This window comes from Medicago truncatula, chromosome 1 (assembly GCF_003473485.1).
Source record: "Medicago truncatula cultivar Jemalong A17 chromosome 1, MtrunA17r5.0-ANR, whole genome shotgun sequence".
In the NCBI taxonomy this organism is placed as follows: Eukaryota; Viridiplantae; Streptophyta; class Magnoliopsida; order Fabales; family Fabaceae; genus Medicago; species Medicago truncatula.
Genome location: NC_053042.1, coordinates 35,873,739 through 35,880,686, shown reverse-complemented (window position 1 = coordinate 35,880,686; position 6,948 = coordinate 35,873,739). Strand labels below are relative to the sequence as shown.

The window sequence follows — 6,948 nt, the reverse complement described above, 5'->3', positions numbered from 1 at the left end:
AATGAAAGAGAATAAAAGGTGTCCCAACTTGACTCTTATCCTTTGTCAAGTGTTCATATATATTATGAAATAAAGGGAAAACAATATATAAAATGTTTAGGGGGATATCAATTTAACCCCGTAAATCCACACAAAACACAAACGCGTAATACAAATATTTAAAATAACACAAATGGATTTGCCTCTATTTAATCCTAAAACTAATCAAAGGTCTACAATGCGGTGAATGAACCGACCGTCAATATGAAAGTTGGTCCACGTATCATCAACTCTCTGCAACGAATGACAACAAAGTAAACGACTCTTTCGAGTCCCACAATCCTAGTCAAAGATAGTGAATGATGAGGATATCATATCATTTTGAATCAATAACGAGAATCGATACCAATATTAAGAGGGATCAACATGGTGGCAACAAAACAACTACGAAACCTGCAGAACTAAACATATTTGAAAAAGGATCAGAGAATCAAAAGGCAATAACACCAACTATGAACCGAAGCCCAACCAAAACAACTCATACAACAGTGTTGGATGTGAAGAGATAACCATTAGAAAAAACCACAAACGCTGAATCTAGACGTCTCCATATTTTGAACTTAATATTGCGTAACCAGACATACCCTTACGAGGTTGAGCAACCAAACTTGAACCATTTTAAAGGAAATGTAATGCGGCGTCGTTATCTACCAAAGAAACCCTTAACCCATCGACATGGAGGAGGCAAACACCAAGAACTTGCGTATCATGAACAAAAACCAAATCTTTCCGAACCAGATCAAAACTTTGTGAACGAGGGAAAACCTTGTGAGATATCTAATGAGCAAAACCCGGCTTTACCAAGAACCATCCTGTAGAAATTGGATCCACTCAAACCATAACTAAACCTTGCATACGACAGAGGATCTCGACGATGGACAAAAGATGGGGCATGAACAAAGGACCGCCGAAGAAGAATAGGGGTTTATCAGTGGTATGGAGGGTGAATCTCATCGCACCACCAACGTGAATGGCTATATTTTGGAGGAAATAAGTGGTCGGTGGAGGGGCTGTGTGGTGGTTTTGCTAGAGGTTGAAGAGAAATAAAAGAGTGTATGTTTCCGGTGGTTTGGTGACACCAATAATATACCAGTTTTATAGAAAAATTTATTTAAAGGTATGATTGGAAGTGACAAAACCACCCCAAAAAATAATACATCCACTTTATATATAGTATATATATATTGTTGTCTCAATGACGCGAGTGATGTTATAATATATATGACGAAGTTTTTTTTTGAGAAAAAATATATATGTCTCATGCCAATTTATATCATCATTTTTAAAATGTATGAATATTTATATTCTTTTTATACTCTAAGAATGTGGCAACATGCATCTCTATTTGTTTTTTTTTATTACACATGCTCTATTTATTTTATTAAATGAAGAGAACTCTAACTCATCAATATGATAGTTCTTGAAAAACATTCTCTACTTGAGTTAAAATGCTTTAAAAGAAACACTCTTATCTGAAAGTTCATTTATTATAAATGACATTTAAAGTTTATGTTTAAATTGTTACGTTATATTTAATAAGTACAATAAACTATCTTGTCAAAAAAAAAAAAAGTACAATAAACTATTTGTAAGAAATTATGACATTAAAGTTTAAGTTTATCTCTTTTCAAATATTGTTTAAAATATGTAACCAAAAAAAAATTGTTTAAATACATACTAGATGTAGAAGTAAAATAAATATTTAATCTACATAATAGATTTCATTTTATTTTGCTATTGATCAACACATACTCAAATAAACACACATTGAGATAGAGGAAAATATGAAGACTCAGATTCGAATATGGGATTCCACACATAAACAATCCTCACAATTAAACCATTAGAGTGTAACACCTCATACATTGCATTTATATATTACAGTAGCTAATTATAATCATGTAATAAAATTGTTGTTTGTGATATCTACTATAAGAAAATGAATGTAAGAATACTTGCATAAGATAATAGTGCACTTTTTCGCATGTCATAAAAATTGTAAGACCAGAGAATCAAACTTTTAAGTAAATTATAAAATCACAAACATTATGATATAAATAATGAAATTATATGCTTAGAAATAACATAATTATTTTTCAACTTAATTAGTACGGGGATGCCCATATGTCACAAAAGTTATCTTCGCACTTTATATAGAGAGGATAAGGTACCTTTGGACAATCATCGTCAGAAACACAAGAAATCTGAGCTGCATTATCAAATAAGAAAATAAATCATCGTTACTAAAACGTGATTTGATATTGTGTATAAGAAAAATTAGAAAATTGTGTGACAAATTACATACTTCTAATGGTTTCAATAGGAAATAGAGTAATACATACTTCTAATAGTTTCAACAGGAAATAGAATAAGAAAGATGATCAACACATAAAATAAAATTACGATTTGAGTCATATTTGTTCTCCTTTGCATGTAATAAATATAATTATTTTTTTTTGTTTTATAAGCAAAAATTTCTTTTTTTGTTAACTTCAATTAAATAAGTTTTAGCACTTAGGAGTTCTAAGAAGCCATTTATAAAATTGAAATCAATGTTAAATATCTCTAATCAATATGTTGTGTTTATCTCTATAGCTCACTCAATTGATTATTTAATCTTACTAAATATATTACATAAAAATTATGATAATTATCAAAGTTCACTATTTTTTTTTATTAAACTTCATTATGTGTGTGTTTTTTTTTTAATATTTTAGCCTTTCGTAATAGATTGGGGAAAATCCCAATAGCGAAAGAATATTAGTGAATGATACAATTTTTTTTTTACCTGTGTAAATAATGAGTAGAAGAGGTGACAACATATTTTTTTTATAAATTAGAATGACTAGAATGTTATGGCTGGATCGTCCGTGAAAAGGGGTCACCACCAATTTTTAGTTCTTTACGAAAAAAAACCTAACAAATGTTGACCTTAAACCAGAGATCCAATTCAAAAATCGATTAAGAGTTGGGAATGTGTTATCTCCCTACAGTGTCCATTTGAAACAATTGTCCTATAATTAAATGCATAAGAATTATAATACTTTTAATAGTATTTATTTTATACAAAATGAAATAATAGACATAAACAATAATCATTTACATTAAATATGAGATAAGTAAATGTTTTTATATTTAATTTGATAAGGGAGATGATTTTTTATTTATTTATTTTACATATCCTTGGGAAAAATAGGAAAATCAATACACATTTAGTTTTTGTAGATTTTTTTTAAGCAAATGAAAGGGTGCATAGGGATCTCCAACTGCAACACCTTGAAAGATGGATTATGTGTGTTGACTATACTAATGTTAATATGATATTTCTTAATGATGTGGATCCTCTCTAACATTGATAAGTTAGTAGATAATTCATTTAGTTTTAAGTTATTATCATTTATGGATTCTTACTCTAGGTACAACAAAATCACCATGGCTTATGAATGAATCATGCAACTATTTTTACAACGTAATGTCATTCAACCATAGGAATACATGTGAAACCTACCAAATAATGAAACAAGGTTTCCAAAGAAAAAATTGACGACATCCTCTAAGTCTATATGGATGATATGATGATAAAATCCAAACAAGAGGTAGATTATACCATCATCAGAAGTAAGTCTTTGAACAAGCTTAAAAGTACAACATGAGACTTAACCCATATAAATATAAGTGCACATTTGATGTACGAGAAGGTAAGTTCCTAGGGTTCTACTTGATGAAACAAGGAATGGAGGCAACCCAAGATAAATTCACAGCTTTCACCAAAACACAATTACGTACTGAACTCGAAGAAGTCGATACAAAACACAATAACAGTGCAACCAAATATTACAAGAAGATAAATCCTATTTCGTGGAGACATTGCTGAGACAATGATGAGATGGTCACCTGAGATCTCTAAATTTGACATGAAAAAATGACCACTTGCCACGAGGACAAGAACAACATATGGATTATCTTTATAGACGAATCATTGAACTCTAATGGATGCATCACATTCATAATACTCAAGAATGGAGAAGGATCATTTTCAAAGTATATCTTGGACTATCCTTCTAAATATCAAACAATCAAGAGGAATATGAAACATTCTTCTTTGAACAAATTTTCAATTGGTAGCATCCCAAGTCCTAGGGGAATTTTATGTTGGAGATGAGTATCTGTGAGAATATAGTGATATATACAAAAAGAATCCTTATACAGTCCAAAAATATAGTACTTTTTGAAAAGCGACGTCTACTAGGGTTCAAATGGTGCAAAAGAAACGTTCATGGCTTAACTTTTTTTTTTTTTATCAGGTAGTTTAGTAGTTAGTGACTAGAATTCACTTTTTAAAAGGTGAATAAGTGAGGTGTTCGGAGTTCGAACCCCGATCCCTGCATATAATAATGCATATGTATATGAAAATATATCAAAGATTAAAATTACATATAAATAAAATCATTTGTAAGAACCTATGATACAAACATTGTGACATGTAAATAAAATTATACGCTTAGAGGTAATATAGCTAATTTTAAACAATTGTTACGGTGATCCCCATATCTCACAAAAATTATAAATGCACTTTATAAATAGAGGATACGATGCTTTTGGACAATCATAGTCAGAAACACATGGAATGCGAGCTGCATTGTCAAATAAGAAGAAAAAGATTGTTAGTAAAAGGTGATATAATATTATGTATAAGTTGAATTACAAAATTTGAAAATGGTATCAAAATGACATACTTCTATAACTGGTTACAACAAAAGATAGAGAAAGAAAAATAATGAAAAAATAAACAAACAGGAGAATTTGTGTCATATTTTACCCCTTTGCATTCAATAAATATGATTATTTTTATTGCTTTATAAGTAAAATTTCCTTATTTTTTAACTTCAACTAAATAGTTTATAGCACTTAAGAGTTGCAAGAAGACGTTTATAAAATTAAAATTAATGTTAAATGTCTCTAATCGATATGCAATGTTAGTTCATCAATTGACTAATAGCCTCAATAAATATCTCACATAAAGACATTGATGATCATCAAAGTTTATCATCTATTTTATTAAACTTAATTATGTGTTTTTTATTTATATATTAGCCTTTCGTAATAGATCGAAAAACAATTTCAAAACAGAAACAATATTAATTAATGATAAAACAACATTTGTATAAATAACACATCGAAAAGGTAAAAACACATTTAAAGTTAAAAGCACCATAATAGTTTCCATAAGTTTACATTAGCTGGTGAGGAAAAATGCATATTATATGTAGGAAACAGGGTTTGAACCCCGAACACCTCACTTATTCATCTTTAAAGTAAATTTTTCTAGCCGCTAAGCTACTTGACCAAAATAAAAACACCATAATATCGCAACTGGATGGTCTGTAAAAAGGAACCATCACCAATTTTAATTTGTTTATCACAAAAATTTGAAAAGTACTAAAAATGGTGATCTTAAACCAGAATTGAACTCGAAAATCAACAGAATATTTTAAATCCAAAATTAAATAAAAGTCATAAACAATTTTGAATCTAATAGAGAAGGCGTGAGCTAGGGGTGTACGTAGGTTCGGTTTGAGTTGTGTTTGACCAAACCCAAAACTCGAACCATATAGGGTACTCCGGTTTGAGTGAGGTAAAATAATCACCTGTTATACCATTGGATCGGATTGGGCAAACCTGCTAATTTATGGGTTGGATTGGATAATGAGTACGTGAATTTTTTGGATATGAGTCTGGTTTTACCCGAAACCCATTTATTTTTATAGATTTTTCATTTTTTGAAACCATACCCACCCTATTACCCGACCCAACCCATTTTTTTAGTTTTTTTTGGTGGATTTGACCGGTTTTTTTTGGGTTGACCCAACCCATGCACACCCCGCCGTGAGCGGCCTACATTCTCCATTAGATACAATTTTATTATAGTTAATTATATAGGATTTTAAGATATTTTAAATCCAAAATTAAATAAAAGTCATAAACAATGGAATATTTACATTATATATTTGGGGGAATAAACGTTCTTATTATTTAGTTTTTTTTTTTTTTTTTTTTTTTTTTTTTTTTTTTTTTCCGAACTCTAGACGTTGCATATATTATGCATTTTTCTCATCAATTAAGTTAAACTTAGGAAGATTTATTATTATTATTATTATTATTATTATTATTGTTATTATTATTTAGTGCGACAAGGAGGGAAGATTTTTCTTCATGTATGCTTAAGTATAATAGAGAAATCAAAATTCAAAACACACGTTTTTCTTGTAAAAGGAGTAGGTTTCACTTCAACATGTTTATGAGCCTAGCTAGCTAGCCTTCAAAACAAGTGAATTAATATATTTGCAGATGTAAGTTTGTTAATAGTTAGTTAAAATTTAGTTATGGATTTATATGTATAAATATATATGTATAAATAGGGTATATTCATGATAATTCAATTGATCTAATCTATCTATTCTGTATCTATCCATTATATAATTTCTAGCTATATATAAATGGTACAAGAATAGATAGAAATTATACATAATGAACTGATTCTACGAATGCTACATTTAACATGGAAAGATGAAGCATGAAAAGATGTTGCGGTTTGCCCTTTTCCAGATTTCAAATTTCAAATCGTGACATAAAAAAGGTATAAACGAAGCAATTTTAGGTTGTATGAATGATTTAAGGGAGAAGAAGAAAGCAGAAAATGGAAACAGGGGAGAAGAAGATGGAGATATGGAACAGCTTGAAGAGGAAATGTAGAGAGGTAGATCTGTGATTTTTATTTTTGGTTATAAAACCTGTATTTTTTTAGAAATGTTAACAAGTGCTCACTTGATAAGAAGTTTAAAATGGAAATTTTGTTTTGGAATTTGTGTATTCAACACATTGAAACATTAAAAAGTAGGGAGCTTCTAC

The 6,948-nt window shown here is 29.5% G+C and overlaps 1 long non-coding RNA gene across 1 annotated transcript; it reads right to left on the bottom strand.

The window, feature by feature from the left end:
• Positions 1-1,999: 1,999 nt before the first annotated feature.
• LOC11433279 (uncharacterized) lies at positions 2,000-5,097 on the bottom strand. Its single transcript, XR_005643221.1, has 3 exons — positions 4,859-5,097; positions 2,345-4,673; positions 2,000-2,248 (listed from the first exon to the last, which is right to left on the bottom strand). It is a non-coding gene; the product is annotated as an uncharacterized lncRNA (long non-coding RNA).
• Between the last annotated feature and the right edge of the window lie 1,851 nt (positions 5,098-6,948).